At 48.3% G+C, this 17,673-nt stretch overlaps 1 protein-coding gene across 1 annotated transcript in view; it reads left to right on the forward strand.

Annotated features, from left to right (window-relative positions):
- The first annotated feature begins 6,462 nt into the window (after positions 1 to 6,462).
- DZIP1 (DAZ interacting zinc finger protein 1) overlaps positions 6,463 to 17,673 on the forward strand; it is a 69,910-nt gene continuing 58,699 nt past the window's right edge. Inside the window, exon 1 of the mRNA XM_067123944.1 lies at positions 6,463 to 6,610. The gene's annotated coding sequence lies outside the window, so the exon portion shown is untranslated. The remainder of the gene's footprint in view (positions 6,611 to 17,673) is intronic.

The following is a 17,673-nucleotide window of genomic DNA, read 5'->3' on the forward strand; positions in this document are numbered from 1 at the left end:
ATTTAAAGTGAACATTGGAAAGACAGAGCTAATGACTAGTAGTGGAGAGGGACATGAAGAAGTAAACATTCAAGTGGAAGATGGTACAGTACTAAAGCAGAACAATAAGTTTAACTATCTGGGATCAATAATAACAAGAGGGAGGTACTGAGAAAGCAGTGAGACAGAGTGAAAGAAGCATGGCGAGAATGGAGAGAAGTAACTGGAGTTGTTGTAGACAAGAAAATGTCATTAAAGCTCAAAATGAAGATTTATAAGACAGTTATCAGGCCTGTACTATTATATGGGGCAGAAACCTGGACACTTAAGAGGAACGAGGAGGGACTACTGGAAAGAACCGAAATGAGGATGGTGAGATGGATTGCTGGAATATCACTACTGGAAAGAAGGGAGAGTCAAGATATGAGAAGAATTTGTGGTATAGGCTAAGTAATGTAAAGGAGAAGGCTAGGGAAGCTCGTTTGAGATACTATGGCCATGTAATAAGAAGAGGAGGTGGAACCAATCAAGAGAGCTAAGAACATGCCAGTGATGGGGAGGAGTGTGGGGCATCAACGGATTAGATGGGTGGATGTGGTGAGGAGGCATGTGGGTAAGGTGGGACGGGGGGAAGAAGATGCTAGGAATAGAAATAGATGGAGGGAGTTGACTCGAGCGGCTGACCCTGCTATACAGTGGGACTAATAAGGTCGAAAGAAGAAGAAGAAGACGTCATAAAATGTACGCACACATATAAAGGGATCGTTATTACACGTCTCTTAATTCTTGATGTGAATATATTCAAAGTCTAGGTAATGGCCTTCCCATGCAAAGGTCGAGATTTGCGACATTACAGTGACCAAGGTCAAGGACAGTAACCAGTGTTAGGCTATGTCAAGCTCCTGACAAATAGGAAAGCCATGCCTGTGCTCCATCGTTTTTTTCGTTTTCGAGACTATAATTCTATAGGCAAGAGAATACCATTCTCATTGCAAAATCTGCAGATATTATAGAGGGATGAATAAATTTGTTTGTATTTAGCATTTCCCAACGTTTTGAGAGAGAGAGAGAGAGAGAGAGAGAGAGAGAGAGAGAGAGAGAGAGAGAGAGAGAGAGAGAGAGAGAGAGAGTGTAATTGTCGTTAGTGAGTGCTTCGGTTGTTGGAAGAGGGATGAGGTCGTTAGTTTGTTTACGGCGCTGTCTGTCTGTGGAATATGTGAAGGATTTTTTCGGTTTTTGAGTCTTGAGTCTTGAGTCAGAGCTAGTGCCGGTCAGTCGTTTGGTCTTGGACAGTTTTTTTGTATGCTTTTTGAGAGTTGTTGGTTTTTCTTGTTAGTGTGCTGTTCTTGTTGTGTATATAGTTCTATCTTCTTTCTTTTTTTTTATGTTTCCTTGTTTTGTTTGTGTGGTTTTGGGTGCTGTGTTGGCGACCGTGGACGCCTTACTCCATCTTCCAGCAACCGAGGATCAGGGTGAGTGTTGTGTACTGTTTTTTGTGGTTTTGAATTCCGCCACATAATATTTGGCGCCTAACGTGGGGCTGTTGTATAATAGCTGTTAGGATTGTTTGTGGTGGGTAGAGTGAGAGTAAGAGGTCAGGATGAGTGAGACAGAGAAACTGAGAGAGGAACTCTGAGTGGCTAGGGAACTCCAGGGTAGGCTGGAGGAGGAGAATGGGAGGCTGAGGGGAGTGAGAATGAGGAGTTGAGGCTGAGTCAGTTGGAGGAGATGGGGGAATGCTATTTTGTCGGCCGGCTGTAGTGCAAAAGAAGAAATGAAAGGGGGACAAGATGAAAGAGTCAGTAAACACCTCTAAGAGAATGGAAGAGAGGGTGGATAGAAAAGTTGGATGTAGGAATGATGAAAGGTGTGGAAGAAAACGTCAATGGTGAAAGGTATGTTCAGTTGGAGGAGATGGGGAATGCTTTTTGGAGAATGGGCTGTTGGAAGAGAGGTGGATCTGGAATGAAAGGTGTGAAGGGCAAGAGTTCAAGGGTGTTTTTGGAGAAAAGGTCCTCTGGAGGAGGAAGTGAATGGAAGCGTGAGTGATGAAAGTGATGTGGGAATAGGAAGTAAGAAACGAGAGAATGAGAGGCAGGGTAAGGAAAAGGGGAATGAAAAGCAAGGGAAGGAACAGAGGGAAAGTAAGGATAAGTCAGGGGAAGAAAAAGGGAAGAAAGGAAAAGGAAAGGAAACTGGTAAGAAGGGGCAGAGAAGTGGGAAAGGCAGGAAAGAAGGGAGAGGGTGAAGATATTAGTGGTAGTGAGGTGGATGGAGGTGAATGGATAAAAGTGGATAAAAAGAGGAAGAAGAAGAGTGTAATGAGTAAGATGAATGTAAGTGCGGAAGTGGACTCTTTGTATTCGGAAGAGGGTATGAAAGGACAGAGTGAAAGTAGCGAAAGTGAGAGTGAAAGTGAGAAAGAAGTGAGAAAGGCTATGTATGTGAGGGAGGTACCCCGGTGTGAAAAGTATAATGAGTATGGAAGTAGGGATGTGCATGATTTCTTTAGGGAGTATGAAAGGTTTTGTCAGGATAAGTATGGGGAGAGTAAGAGAGTGTGGGCACGAGAATTAGGAGAATATTTGACTGGGTTTTGCTTGATATGTATAGGGTTATTATGAGTGTGGGAGATGTTGAGTATGACAAGGTGAAAGCTAGACTAGTTGAGCAAGCAAGGCGTATGAAAGAAAAAGAGTGTTAAGTATAAGAGGAAGAATGGATTTGATGAGGCAAGAATGAAAGCTGGGGAAACCTTGTCATTGTATGCTTGTAGGCTGGAGACATTGGCGAGGAAGAAGTTTGGGGATGATGGGATAGATGAATGTAAGGAGTTAGTACGAAAGTTGTTAGAGACAGTGCCAGATGGAGTGAGAGAATTTGTGAACTTGAAGCGGAAGGAGAAGAAAAGATGGACGAGTGAAAGGTTGACTTGGGGAGAAATTTTGAAATTGTAGAAGATTATGAGCTTGACAGGGTTATAAAAGAGAGCAGAAGTGTGAGTGTAAGGGCTGGGGTAGATGAGAGAGTGCCAGAGTTTGGAAGCTTTAGGGATGCAGTGTTGAGGGGCCCAATGAGAATGGCAGATAGTGTAATAGATAGGAGTGTAAGAGCAAGTAATGTGGAGGTGCCAGTGAGGATGAATGGTGGGTTTGTAAGGGAACAACGGGTTGGACGGGTTAGGGATAGTAGTGTACAAAGGGGAAGGTCGGTGAGTGGAAGTCGAGCGAAGTGTTTTAGATGTGGAAAGGAAGGACATACAAAGAATGAGTGTAGGTGGGCTTTAGGAGCGTGTTTTGGTGTGGGCAATTGGGACATTTGGTAAGGGAGTGTACGAAAGATAGGGGGGTTAAATGCTACAGGTGCGGACAGGTGGGTCATATTGCTAATGGTTGTAGGGGTACCAGAGTGAATGCAATATGTGGCGACTGTGGTAAGAATGGGCATTATGCGAGAATGTGTTCAGAACCGAGAGCGAAGTGTGTCGAATGTGGAATGGAAGGGCATGTATCAAGTGTATGTAGACGAAAGAGGGTGACTGTGACAGCGAATTCGGGAAACAGAGTGTGAAGGGGGTTCAAATGGGTGGATCCTCCAGGATGCAAGCAGTGCGTGTGATGCATGTACGTGAGGGGTTGTTGCATGAGGATCAGCAATTTGTTTTGATAGAGTATGGTAGGAAACGTAAGAAAGGGAAGAACGTAAGTGAACGGAATGGTCGTAAGTTGTGTGATAGGGGTGTGAGTGCCAAAGTGGAAATGAGTGATAAAGTGTGTAATACGGATGAATGGGATGGTATGAATAGAACGTATAGCATATGCGGGTTTGATATAACTGAGTTGACTGAACGTGTAGGGGTTAGTGAACGGTTGGAGGTGAGCGAAAGTGTAAGAGTAAAGAGCGTAGCAGTAATATCACGAGTGATTGAAAGCATGAATGAATCGTTGCAAGAATTGGAAAGGTCAATGAGCGAATGGGATGGGTTAGTTGAAGAATTGGGGGAGGTATTTGGGAACGAGTTAGAGGGTATAGATGAGATTGTGGATGAAATTGAGAGTGGTAATAGTGAAGAAGATAGCGTGAATCTGAGAGAGAATGGAGGAGAAGATGTGAATTTGAATGTTGCTAGAAGAGAGAATGATTCTGAGAGAATGATTGCGTGCCCGCGAACGCGATCTAGAGGACCTGCTAGTAAGCATCCGTGGGTGTTGCGTAAGGCGATTTGAATGCAGTGTGAAAGGTGTTGGTTGGGAAATGCTAACAGGGGGGAGAATTATAGAGGGATGAATAAATTTGTTTGTATTTAGCATTTCCCAACGTTTTGTGTGTGTGTGTGTGTGTGTGTGTGAGAGAGAGAGAGAGAGAGAGAGAGAGAGAGAGAGAGAGAGTGAGAGAGTGTGTGAGAAGTGTTGTCGTTAGTGAGTGCTTCGGTTGTTGGAAGAGGGATGAGGTCGTTAGTTTGTTTACGGCGCTGTCTGTCTGTGGAATATGTGAAGGATTTTTTCGGTTTTTGAGTCTTGAGTCTTGAGTCAGAGCTAGTGCCGGTCAGTCGTTTGGTCTTGGACAGTTTTTTTGTATGCTTTTTGAGAGTTGTTGGTTTTTCTTGTTAGTGTGCTGTTCTTGTTGTGTATATAGTTCTATCTTTTTTTTTTATGTTTCCTTGTTTTGTTTGTGTGGTTTTGGGTGCTGTGTTGGCGACCGTGGACGCCTTACTCCATCTTCCAGCAACCGAGGATCAGGTGAGTGTTGTGTACTGTTTTTTGTGGTTTTGAATTCCGCCACAATATGTGAGAATAAAATGAACTTTGGTGTTGGAAAGATGTTCACTGTCAGGAGTCCCCTTTTTTGGTCACTGTTAGAGTTCCCCTTTTGGGTAAGTTGGGTAAATGGACTATGGTTACAGTTTAATCCTGCGAGGAATAATTACATTTCTGTACACTGTGAAAAATCGGGGTTTGGGTCTTAAGTGCGGAATTCTGTGTACTTTGAATTCGGCAGTGTTACCTGAATAGAAGCAACAGAAAATATGCTGGTTTAATAGAAAACGAATTATATATTTTGATAATAGACTAATACAAATAATTTCACAGTTCTCCCCTGCGGTCTTTGACCTTTACTAATATTCTATGACATAAAAGGCAGCTCTAGATTATTCTTAATTTATCCGTAGAATATATCAACAGAGAAATTCTTAACCCCTCCCCCCTAAATACCCGGGACTTGGGGAATTTACAAACTGCCCCTCTGGGCCCTCCCCATTTAATGGTAGAATCCACGAAGGATTCATTGGCTAAATACACTGAGGGATAACCAGTACCTTTGTAGTGCACAGCTCCTGACTGACTAAAGGCAACGACCCGGTCGACCCCTGCCATTGCCTATTAGTTTTAATCATGCTTTCGGGTGAAATCAAAAAGATACCAAAGAAATAAAGCATTAAACGCTTTAACCCTATCCATCATGTTGCTGCCTATGTTTTCTAACGCTCATCCTTAGCAAGCCTACAATTTTCCATTGTGGCTCTGGCCTTTTTTTAGAGGAAAGAATTGGCTAGGTCAGAATTGGCTGTAGAAGGATCTCTACCAGGTGGAGGATGTCACTCTTGACAAAAAGCAAAGGAAAGTTGGTGATCATCTCCATTAACTATACACTAATTGATTGAAATTAAAAGCCTTGTAGATCGAGAGCTGAGAGCAAAACGAATGACAAATACATAAGGAAACTGAGGTAAACTGAATAAGATAACAGTCAAAAGGGTCATGAAGGATGGAGTCAGTATGAAGTTACAATGTGCATTGAGTAGAAACCTTGTCAAATACATTAATCTTCATAAGTACTGTAGATAGTCAAAGTCATCAGTTTTTGTAAATAAAGTGATATTAGTGGCTTACGAAACTGTAGGCCTACTTGAAACCTGTGGGCAAAATGTTCAGAAACAGGTAAAAAAAACGTAAGTCTGTATTTAACTTGTTTTGTAAGGAGAACATTTATTATGCAGATGGATCAAAGTTAGATAACTAATAAACTCGATAAACTAAGACTATTTTGCTGTCGGAAGAATTCAAACTGTGTGATTTAGACTTGCTTCAGTGGACAGATTTTACCGAAAACCGTAGCTGCGTCTGATGATTACGTTATTTTCAATGGAGCAGGAAAAGTCCAGTGTTGATAATTATTATAGTTAAAAAGACAAGAAAACTTTGCCGTTATAGAATACAGTCCAACACATTATCACAAATTCAGATGAAGTTCCATTGATAATTCCAGATGAAAGCAAAAATCGCCGCAGCTCTATTTTTCTTAAGTAATGATGCTCTTCTGTGTGCCTATACTTAACAATATTAGTTCATATTTTTACTTCTAAATGATAGTAGCACCAAGTAAATTCATTATTTTAAAATGAAGCAAATATTTTCTCTAGATCCATAGACTAATCCTAAAATAGTTAGAGTTAATAACGAAACAATACTCGGTTGCCTTGGTAACGCATTTCAAAGAATGTAAACAAACGAACCGCTAAAAGTAAGGGTGTAATTTTGCGACTCAATAATGGAAAATCTTAAGACTGCAGTGATTTGCAGTCTAACTTTTTGGGAATAGCAGATAAGGGGTAACATCACAAAATGATACTGTAAGTAAACAGTGTATGGTGGCATATAGCTTAGGTAGGTCAGGACTATGGCTATTTGAGGCTGTAGGCTAGGCAGGCCTTTCGAAAGCAAGGCTAGCCTAGGCCTATTCCTTTCGAGTCTGAGGGTGTACGAGCTTTAATCTATTAGCAATGCAGGCGTTGAAATGACTGGCCGTAGCCTACACTTATCCTTAGCAATTGTTGTTCCTTATCAATTATGATGCAGCGTAGCCCATGAGCTGAGTGAAACAAAATAGTAATTTTAGAATGAAGTGGACATTGTAAGTATGAAATTGACCCACTTATATATATTTCTATAAAAAATGGTTTCTGAATTAACATGAAATGCAAAATTCCAGAAGTTTCCTCTCACTCTGAATTCATTAAAAGTAGCCTACCCTAGAAAAACGTATGAGTAGCCTAAACTGGAGTCACTAGAGAGCAAAGTCAGTAGTCCTAAGCTATTTGAATTATGAAATGAACCCATTGCTTATTTTTATAAATCGCCAAAGTTCTAGAATAACAAACATACAAAATTCAGAATGTGCTGAGAATGTGGCATTGATGATAACAGGGATACGCCTAGCCTACATTCTAAAGTAATTGTTCCTTTGGTCAGGTAGGATAGCCTATAACCTACCCTAATCTGACATGGACCAGGGGGCTTTGACCTATCTGGACCCCCTTAACCTTGACTGGGAATTAAACCAGTAATACTTAGGGGATAACATCACCCTGATTTAATGTGCTGCATTCTACCTGACTGGCAGTAACAGTCAAAAGTGAAAGGTAAAGCGTTTGACTTTAATTCCACATACTGTATAGGCTATTTCGTATTTTGATGAAAAGGAGTCATTGCTTCTTTCACATCTCTCTGACACAAAACTTTAATTCACTTGTGTTTCAGTGGAGATAAGAGGAGAGACCTAAAATTACCAATACAGTATTACAGGCTCTCATGAATCATGATTTTAAACATTAAGTAACTATAGCTATGCAGCTCACAACATTCATAAAAAATAACTGCTTACTTTGTTTACCCATTTCTAGAAGTTAGCATTTTTCACTAATTTTCTTTAATTGCTATATTTTTAAGGACCATTTAGGAACATTTTTCAGACTGAAATTTCTCTTTTGTCCTAAATTATTCTTGTTCCGACACAATATACAAACCCTCGGTCCTTTGCATTAGGGATTACTTTCAGGCATAGGCTGGAAACGGCCGTTGAACTTCAAACAACGTGGTTAGACAGTTAACTACTGTCTGGGAGGCGGGAGTACCACCTGCCCAGATGTAAACATTCCAATTTGCTTTCGGCCGTCGTAGCATGCGGACGTTGTCTTCATCGCTCTCTGCCTGACTGCTTTTTTTCGTCACTTTGGTGGGAAATCTTTGTTTTTTCTTATTAATTCCATTATGGACAAGCCATCTAAACCTTCCTATCCCCAGTGTGTATGTCCTGGGGTGGGAGGGAAGAAATGTAAATCTTTTAGGTCTAGCGTCGACGCGGACCCACACGCTCTCTGCCCATCTTGCAGGGGGCGTGTGTGTTCGTGCGACACTCCTTGTAGTGAGTGTTGCTCTTGGTCCCCCGAGCAATGGAGGAAGTTCAAGGGGAGGAGATGCTACCGTCGTAAGCCTACCAAGGAGTCATCCGAGGGTAATATGCCCCCGACGACTCCGGTGGTGGCGAATGTGTCGGGTTCGTTTCTCCCTCCCGGCGAGCTTCCCCTACTTGCTCCCTCTCCCTCGGGTGAGGACTCCCCCTCCCCTTCCTCTTTCGTTTCATCGCTTGTGGAAGGGCGCGGGGGAGAGTTGGACCAGGACATCCTCTTGGGGGTCTCTTCCCATTCTGGAGGGGAGTTTTTTCCTCCAGAGCGGGTAGAGGCTTCCCAAACTAACCTGACATTTGCTTCAGGTCTCGGGCTGGATAGCCAGGCTACGGACTCGTCATCAACCTGGCTACACCTAGGCCTACCTGGCACGTCACTGGAGGGACTGGTCTCTCATCTTTCCACCACTCCAGTGACCACTCACTCGGCAACGACAGCCACTACAACATCAGTCACCATGTCTAGGTTCGCCCAGCTCCCGGTATCGGTAGCCTCGCACCTGGATATCCGGGTCTCGGCTTCCCCTGCCATGCAACATGCGGTACCGCTGCCTCCTGGGTTCCTGGCCCCGTTCACGCGACCGGGCCCCGCCTACATGGTGATGTCATCCTTCCCTTATGTGACTGTCGCTGCTCCCGTTGCTGACCCTGGCTCGTCTTTGACTACAGTTCCTCGCTTCTTGATCCAGCCCGGCTCTTCGTCTGTTCTTCTCCCCATTCCTTCGACTCTGGCGTGGCCCGGCCTGGCTACCCACGCACCACCCGTGCCTGCATTCCCGGCCCCGCCCACTTTCATTCTTGGCCGACACGTGGTTGCTCCCGCCCAGGTAAGTGCTGGCCTGAGCACTGCGGTCTCTACCTGGGATGTGCCTTCTGCTGCAGCCCCTCCTACTGTTCCTGAGTCTTTGGCTGCGCCCGCCTGGTTTGGGGATCTGACAGCGATACTGAAGCAGATGGTGAAGAAGAAGAAGAAGAGGTCTAGAAAGGTGTCTTCGTCTTCGTCATCGTCATTGTCTTTGTCTGCTGCCTCTTCTGCTTCTCCTTCCGAGGCTTCGCGGCTGAAGAAGAAGAAGCCTACCTCTCCCCCGCCTAAGAAGTCTCGCACCGAGACTTCCAAGGGTCTGCCTCCTTCCACAGGGAAGGCAGTGGGATCTCTCGTCGGCTCTTCCCGATCCTCAAATCAGGGAACCGCTGCCCTGGCCTCTGGGTCAGTCGCATCGGGAGCCAACCGCATGCAGACCAAGGTCTGCACCCTCCCCGCTGTGCCTAAGAAAATTCCTGCTTCTAAAGCCAGCGAGTCCGCGTCGGACACTCTGAGATCGCTTGGGTTGCTCCGAGTACCCAGGTCCCCAAGGAGATCCGGGTACCCCAGGCTGATACGGGAGAAACTTCTCGCTGTACAGACCAGGGCGTGGGGCGAGAGAAAGAACCTGGGCATGCAGGTGCCCCGGCTCTTCCTGCTGGCACTCCTGTGAGTGCCAAGTCAGGTTCTTGGGATAGCGCTTTGGCCCCTCGGGGCCGAACGCCAGGAGAGGTGGAGAAGAGGTCCCCTGCTCAGTCTTCCCAAGAGGCTACGGTCTCGAAGAAGACTGGGGCGCATCCAGAGGACAGTGCAAGCTCGCGCCAGCCAGACACGTGCTTGACTCCTCCCAGTCCCCGGCCACGTCCGCGCGGCCAGCCTGGCTTGGCTCATGCGAGCCGCTCCGCTCTCCTTGGGAGACTGCTTCGCCTAGGCTAAAGCAGTCTCCTCGACCCGGGCTGCCGTCACCAATGCGGGTTGGTGACCGCTCCCGGCCCGCTGCCTCTTTTGGTTCTGCCAGCAAGTGCCAGTGGGAGCGCCCGATCTTCCTCGCCTGTCCCCTCCGCCCTTTCGGCTTCTTCCAAGGGGCGCGAGTCCGACAGGAAGAATTCTGGCGAGTTTTCTCCCCAGAGTTCTACCTCGTGGGCGTACAAACCTGGCTCGGTCCTTGGCTCGACCAGGTCTTACGCCCACGTGATTAAGGAAGGATCACGGGGGTCTGCCGAGGTTCTCCCTCCTGCAGGGGGAGTAGATCGGGAGGACCGCACTCTGGAAGGACTCGAGGGTCCTCTGCCCCAGGATGCGGACACCCCCGAGATACAGAGGACTTTTGCAGAGGTTATCACGCTGATTCGTCAGCACAATGACCTCGGGGAAGGGACCACAGCCTCTTCTGTGGATTGTCCGTCACGCCTCAAATCCTTTTGGAGACCCAAGAAGGAACCCAAGGCTTTGGTGGGGCTGCCGTGGTCCACGCTTGCTGAGGGGGTCCTCAACCAGGTAAACAGTCTTGTGTCTGGGCAAGACAGCTCACTTCGTTCAAGCCGCTCAGATAAGCTTCTTCCCCATCCCCTCCCCCCTCTGCCTCGCCAGAAGCGCTTTTACACTCCAGCTGGAGGGGCGTTGCTGATTAAGCAGGTTCACCTGGACCTGACTCGTCTGGATCCGGGTCTGATGCTGCAGCAACTTACTGCAGAGAGTATCTTCCTCTCCCAGCAAGAAGCTGCAACCCTGGAAGCCACCGCCATGGCGGCCTTCCAAGCAGTCTCTTGGCTTGATCTGTGGCCCTTCACAGTATCGAAGGTTGCTGCTTCCTCAGGCGCTAGCGTACCTGGGGAGGACTCCGCCTTTGGGAGACTGTGCCAGTCTGGGGGTAGGGCTATTTCCTACCTCGCCCACCAGACTGCGAACCTGTGGGCAAACCTGGTTCTGAAGCGGAGAGATGCCGTTCTCTCTCGCTTCTCCAGGTCTGTAGGTCCCGAGTCAGCAATCGCCCTTAGGAATGGACCGTTGCTGGGTTCCTCCTCTCTCTTCCCCAGAGAGTTGGTGGATGCCGCAGTAGACAAACGCCGGGCCGATGACAGCGACCGGCTTGTCCACCAGGCAGTGGCAAAGGCCTCCAGGCCTTCGCTTCCTACTGCGGCCAGGTCTTCGGGCCAGGCTGGCACTTCCTCGGCCCCTAAGAAGTCCCAGTCTTCAAAGGGGTCCCGAGGAAACACCCAGCCTTCTTCTTCCAAGCCAGTAAAGGGGGCAAAGGGAAGAAGAAGAAGGGGAAACGCTACAGGTGGCATTCCCCCTCCCAAGGCTGCTGAAGGTTGGGGGGTGCCTGTCGAGCCACTGGTCAACATGGCAGTGACACAGAGCCGAGACCTGGATAGTGGATGTCCTTTGGGAGGGATATCTACTACCCTTCGAGTCTCGGCCTCCCCTCACCTACTCTCTGGTCCATCTCCAAACTTATGTTTCAGGATCTTCGAAGGACACTGCACTACAGCAAGAAGTGCAAGCCATGCTGAGCAAGGGTGCTGTAGAAGTCGTGTCGGACCAGTCTCTAGGCTTTTACAGCCGTGTCTTTCTCGTAGAGAAAGCCTCAGGAGGATGGAGACCGGTCATAGACCTCTCTCCCCTGAACCGTTTCGTTCGCCAGACTCGGTTCACGATGGAAAAAGCACAATCCGTGCTGGCCTCCATCAGGGAGAACGACTTCATGCTTATGATGGACCTGAAGGATGCGCATTTTCAAATACCCATTCATCCGTCCTCTCGCAAGTACCTCCGCTTTGTCCTCGGGGAGATGGTCTTCCAGTTCAGGGCACTTTGTTTCGGGCTCTCGACCGCTCCACAGGCGTTCACAAGAGTCTTCTCTCTTGTGTCAGCTTGGGCCCACTCGCACGGGATACGTCTACTGAGGTATCTCGACGACTGGCTAGTCCTGGTGAGCTCTCACTCGCAGTTGCTACAGGACAGGGATCGGCTCCTCGAGTTTTGCCAGGATCTAGGGATTGTGGTAAATCTTGAGAAGTCAGATCTCACCCCCAAGCAGAGGATAAAGTGCCTGGGCATGCTGATAGACACGGTGGCAGCGAAAGTCTTTCCCTCGGACTCTCGTATCAGCAAGTTCAGGCAGGCAGCACAACTGTTCCTGCCACGACAGGAGCAACCAGCCTGGCAATGGCAAGTCGCCATCGGTCACCTGTCGTCTTTGGAGAAGCTAGTGCCTCGGGCGTCTTCACCTGCGGTCTCTTCAGTGGAGACTAAAGGAGTATTGGTCCCAGTCCCGAGACCCACAGTCCTTCCTCATCCCTCTTTCCGAGAAGGTGAGGGAGGACCTTTGCTGGTGGTTGGACGACAGGAACCTCTTGATAGGAGTATCCCTGCATACTCCCCCTCCGGACATGCTTCTGTTCTCAGATACATCGACCGAGGGATGGGGCGCACACCTGGAGGAGTTGCTGACTTCGGGAGTGTGGCACCGAGACGACAAGCGCCTTCACATCAACATTCTGGAACTCAAGGTGGCCTTTCTGGCCCTCCAAGAGTTCTGGGATCGAGTGATGGGACACTCTGTGGTACTGATGAGCAACAATACCATGGTAGTGGCATACGTCAGCAAGCAGGGGGGCCTGGTGTCCCGCCACCTTCATCAGTTGACGATGCAGGTGCACGAGTGGGCCACGACTCACTCGGTAGAGCTGTCAGCCAGGTACATTCCAGGCAAGAGGAATGTTGTGGCAGACAAGCTCAGCCGCCAGAACCAGGTGGTAGGGACCGAATGGTCCCTCCACCAGGAGATAGCGGAAAGGCTGTTTGACCTGTGGGGGCGTCCAGCCATCGATCTGTTCGTCACCCGGCACAACAGAAAGCTCCAGGTCTTCTGTTCTGTCATGCCGGACCCATGGGCTGCTGCGGAGGACGTGTTCCAGCACCCGTGGGACAACCTTGACGTGTACGCCTTTCCTCCGTTCTGTCTGATTCGCCGAGTGATCAGCCGGGCGATGATCACCCCGAATCTCAGAATGATTCTGGTGGCACCCAAATGGCCCCAGGCCATTTGGTATCCAGACCTGCTAGCTCTCCTCTCCGGGCGCCGAGAGAGATTCCCCCCTGGCCCAACCTGCTGCGTCAACCTCACGTAGAGCAGTTCCACCTGGCAGTGCATTCCCTGTCTTCACGGCTGGAGGTTATCCACCATCTCTTGCGAGCAAGAGGCTTTTCGCGTCGCGCAGCAACAGAGATGGCAGGATACCTCAGACGATCCTCTGCAGCGGTATACCAGGGAAAGTGGTCCGTCTTCTGTGGTTGGTGTCGTCGAAGGGGTATCTCTCCGGTCGGAGCTACTGTTCAGCAGGTCGCTGACTTCCTTGTCTTCCTTCGCCGAGAGAAGCTTCTCTCTGTTTCAGCCATGAAAGGCTACCGTGCTGCACTCAGCCTAGTCTTACGGCTGAAAGGAGTAGACATCTCCTCCTCTTTCGAGATATCTCTACTAATGAGAAGCTTGGAAAGGTCTTGCCCACCCAGGGATCTCAGGCCCCCTGCATGGGATGTGACTCTCGTCCTAAGGAGCCTGACTCGTGCACCGTATGAGCCTTTACAAGAGTCGTCAGACAGGGATCTGACCCTAAAGACCGTCTTTCTGCTAGCCCTGGCATCGGCGAAGAGAGTTGGCGAGCTTCACGGACTTTCCTTTGATGTTAAACACTCGAGGGGATGGGGATCAGTTACTCTCGATTTCGTCCCAGATTTCATAGCGAAGACTCAGAATCCTTCGGTCCCTGACGCACGGTTCAAGTCCTTCACGATCCCCTCCCTAGAGGACTTTGTAGGTAATGAACCAGACGAGATGCTACTGTGTCCTGTTAGAGTGCTGTGGCGCTATCTGAAGAGGAATCGACACCTCTGGCCTGAGTGTCGACGACTCTTCGTTAGTACTGACTCGACCAAGAAAGAAGTGTCCAAGAACACCATCTCTTTCTGGCTTCGTGAGACGATAAGGAGAGCTTACTCTGCTGCAGGAGAAGATGACACCGGTACGCTTCGTCCGAGAGCTCACGAGGTCTGCAGCATTGGTCCATCCCTCGCATTCTGGAAGAATATGTCGGTGTCATATGTGCTGAAGGCGGGGGTGTGGTCTCAGCAGACTACCTTCACCTCCTTCTACCTCCGGGATGTTGCACACAAGTCCTTGGACACTTTTTCCTTGGGTCCTGTGGTGGCTGCTCAACAAGTTGTGTAGCTTACCCGGCTCCTCTAACAGGACAGGTTGCATCTTGTCTAAGTTGTATGGTTGTGATGGGAGAATGAATGTGGAGTGACTGGCCTCTCTTCTTTCTCCCCATCCTGGCTCTCTTCCCACGAGCAGGGAGCGGACGTGCTGTTACAAGCTGGATCTGGCGGTCGATGCAGGTAAGCACATAATGGGAGCTCCCGTTCTATTTTTCCGTTCAGGTTGATAGAAGCAACCCCTCTCCTTCCTCTTGCAAGGGGGAGGAAGGAGACCATGACTATAAGACAAACCCAATGCTTGTACAGTATTTGCCTTTATGTCATCCGACATCAAGTTCTTCCTAGCCTACTTTGCATGAACTGACGTCTTCCTCTTTCATGCAAAATGACCCAGAAGTCTGACAACTGATCCTGCGTTTCTTACAACCCGATCTTTTGTCAGAGGCAGTTTTTTCCCTTCCTCGCTGTCACGACCAGGAAGGGAAGACAAGGTGGTGAACTCCAGTCAGTTCATAGAGACTTAATCAGATTCCTCCCTCCAATCAGTAAGTCTCCCAATGTAAAGGACCGAGGGTTTGTATATTGTGTCGGAACAAATAACAATTTTTAAAGTAAATTGTATTTTTCCTAACTATACAAACCCGAGGTCCTTTACACTTTATGCCCACCTCATGCCACCCCTCAATCTGATGCCTGGGCCAAAAGGCAAATTGGAATGTTTACATCCAGGCAGGCGGTACTCCCGCCTCCCGGACAGTAGTTAACTGCCTAACCACCTTGTTTGAAGTTCAACGGCCATTTCCAGCCTACGCCTGAAAGTAATCCCTAATGTAAAGGACCTCGGGTTTGTATAGTTAGGAAAAATACAATTTACTTTAAAAATTGTTATTTTGGTAAGTTCATTATAATAGACAGCAAATTATTTAAAGAAAAAATATTTTTTCCTTCAGTTATGATGCATCTGCTGCTATGTTTATTTTGAAGGGGTATTAAGATTTTTTGAAAAGTGGCAGTTATGAACGAAAGCCAATGATTCTTATTGAAACTGCTTGTTTTTTATCCTATAGAAATCCAGTTAAATATTTTGTTTCAGTATAACTTCTGTTAATTTCAGGCCACAGTTCTTCATTATTTGAAGACAGTGATACCAGTATTAGTGATAACGAGTTTTCAGGCTTTGATAATGATGACACTGATCAACTTTCAGTATCTAATAAGGATTAAAATTTTTGTGACAACACTGATGCTTTTCACGTTTTATTGCATTCATGTATGATATTTCCTTTGTAAATGAGTGTTTGGCTCATCTAATATTCTGCTTTACTGGTATTTTCATTTCTACTGGTAGCCAGTTATAAAGTTTTCTGCTATACCTAAGCTTCTTTTGTTTTCTCTTGTAAATAACAGTAGAAATATTTTTCATGCTGTCCTAGTTGGATTTTTGCCCCAGTTTTTTCTGCCATGCTATAGCTATATGCAGTATTTTTTCCTACAGAATATACTTCAGCGCAGCTGGAGACTGGCCGTTTAACTTTAAACAAGGTGGTTAAATATGCACAGTAGTCAACTGCCAACTATGGGTGGGAGTCCCGCCCACCCAGTCGGTTCGCATTCACTTTGCAGTGAGAGAGAGAGACCCAGAATGTGTTGCTCTTCCCTCAGTGCTGATACATATTAGTGTGTTGCTGTATTTGCTTATATCTGGAGAATAATATTCTTATATGATATAATGCAAATCCAACCCCTTATTTTACCCTTGTGTATTGCGTATTTGGTTTGTTCCGACACAATATACAAACCCGAGGTCCTTTACCCCAGGGATTACTTTCAGGCATAGGCTGAAACGGCCGTTGAACTTCAAACAATGTGGTTAGGCAGTTGACTACTGTCCGGGAGGCGGGAGTACCGCCTGCCCGGATGTAAACATTCCAATTTGCTTTCGGCCGTCGTAGAATGCTGACGTTGTTCGTCGCTCTCTGCCTGACTGCCCTCTTTTCTCCTTTTTTTGGTGGGAAATCTTTGTTTTTTCTTTATCAGTCATGAATATGGACAAGCCTTCTAAGCCTTCCTATCCCCAGCGTGTGTGTCCTGGGGTGGGAGGCAAGAAATGCAATTCATTTAGGTCTAGTGCCGACGCGGACCACACGCTCTCTGCCCATCTTGCAGAGGGCGTGTGTGTTCGGGCGACGCTCCTTGTAGTGAGTGTTGCTCTTGGTCCCCCGAGCAGTGGAGGAAGTTCGAGGGGAGTAGACGCTACCATTGTAAGCTTGCCAAGGAATTGTCTGAGGGTAATACGCCCCCGACGACTCCGGTGGTGGCGAATGTGTCGGGCTCGTTTCTCCCTCCCGGCGAGCTTCCCCTACTTGCTCCCTCTCCTTCGGGTGAGGACTCCCCCTCCCCTTCCTCATTCGTTTCATTGGGTGTGGAAGGGCATGGGGGAGAGGTGAACTGGGACATCCTCTTGGGGGTCTCTTCCCATTCTGGAAGGGAATTTTTTCCTCCAGAGCAGGTGGAGTCTTCCCAGCCTAACCCAACTTTTGCTTCAGGTTTTGGGTTGGATAGCCAGGTGGCAGACAATTCATCAACCTGGCTACACCTGGGCCTACCTGGCGTTCCGTCACTGGAGGGTCTGGTGTCACATCTGTCCAGCGCTCCCGTGACAACTCACACCGCAGCGACTCTCATCACCACCTTGGTCACCATGTCAGGTTTTACCAAGCTCCCTGTGTCGGTGGCTTCACACCTGGATACCCAGGTCTCGGCTGCCCCTGCCGTGCACCATGCAGTACCGCTGCCTCCTGGGTTCCTGGCCCTGTTCATGCGACCAGGCCCCTCCTACATGGTGACGTCAACTCTACCGTACGTGACTGTCCCTGCCCCCATTGCTGACCCTGGCCCGATCACGACTATGGTTCCAGCTCCTTGCTTCTCTCTCCAGCCCGGCACTTCCTCTGTTTCTCTCCCCATACCTTCGACCCTGGCGCAGCCTGGCCTGGCTGCCCGTGCACCACCGGTGCCTACATTCCTGGCCCCGCTTCCTTTCATTCCTGGCCGCCACCCAGTTGCTTCCGCCCAGGTAAGTACTGGCCCGAGCACCGCGTTCTCTGTCCGGGATGCGCCTACTGCTGCAGCCCCTCCGCCTGCTCCTGAGTCATCGGCTGCGTCTGCTTGGTTTGGGGACTTGACGGCGATCCTGAAGAAGATGGCGAAGAAGAAGAAGAAGAGGTCTAGGAAGGTGTCATCATCTTCGTCTTCGTCTGCTGCCTCTTCTTCTTCTTCTCCTTCCGAGGCTTCTCGGCCGAAGAAGAAGAAGTCTGCCTCTCCTCCCCCCAAGAAGTATCGCACCGAGACTTCCAAGGGACTGCCTCCTTCCACAGGGAAGGCAGTGGGATCTCTCGTCGGCTCTTCCCGATCCACGGATCAGGGAA

Source organism: Macrobrachium rosenbergii, chromosome 21 (assembly GCF_040412425.1).
Source record: "Macrobrachium rosenbergii isolate ZJJX-2024 chromosome 21, ASM4041242v1, whole genome shotgun sequence".
Lineage (NCBI taxonomy): Eukaryota > Metazoa > Arthropoda > Malacostraca > Decapoda > Palaemonidae > Macrobrachium > Macrobrachium rosenbergii.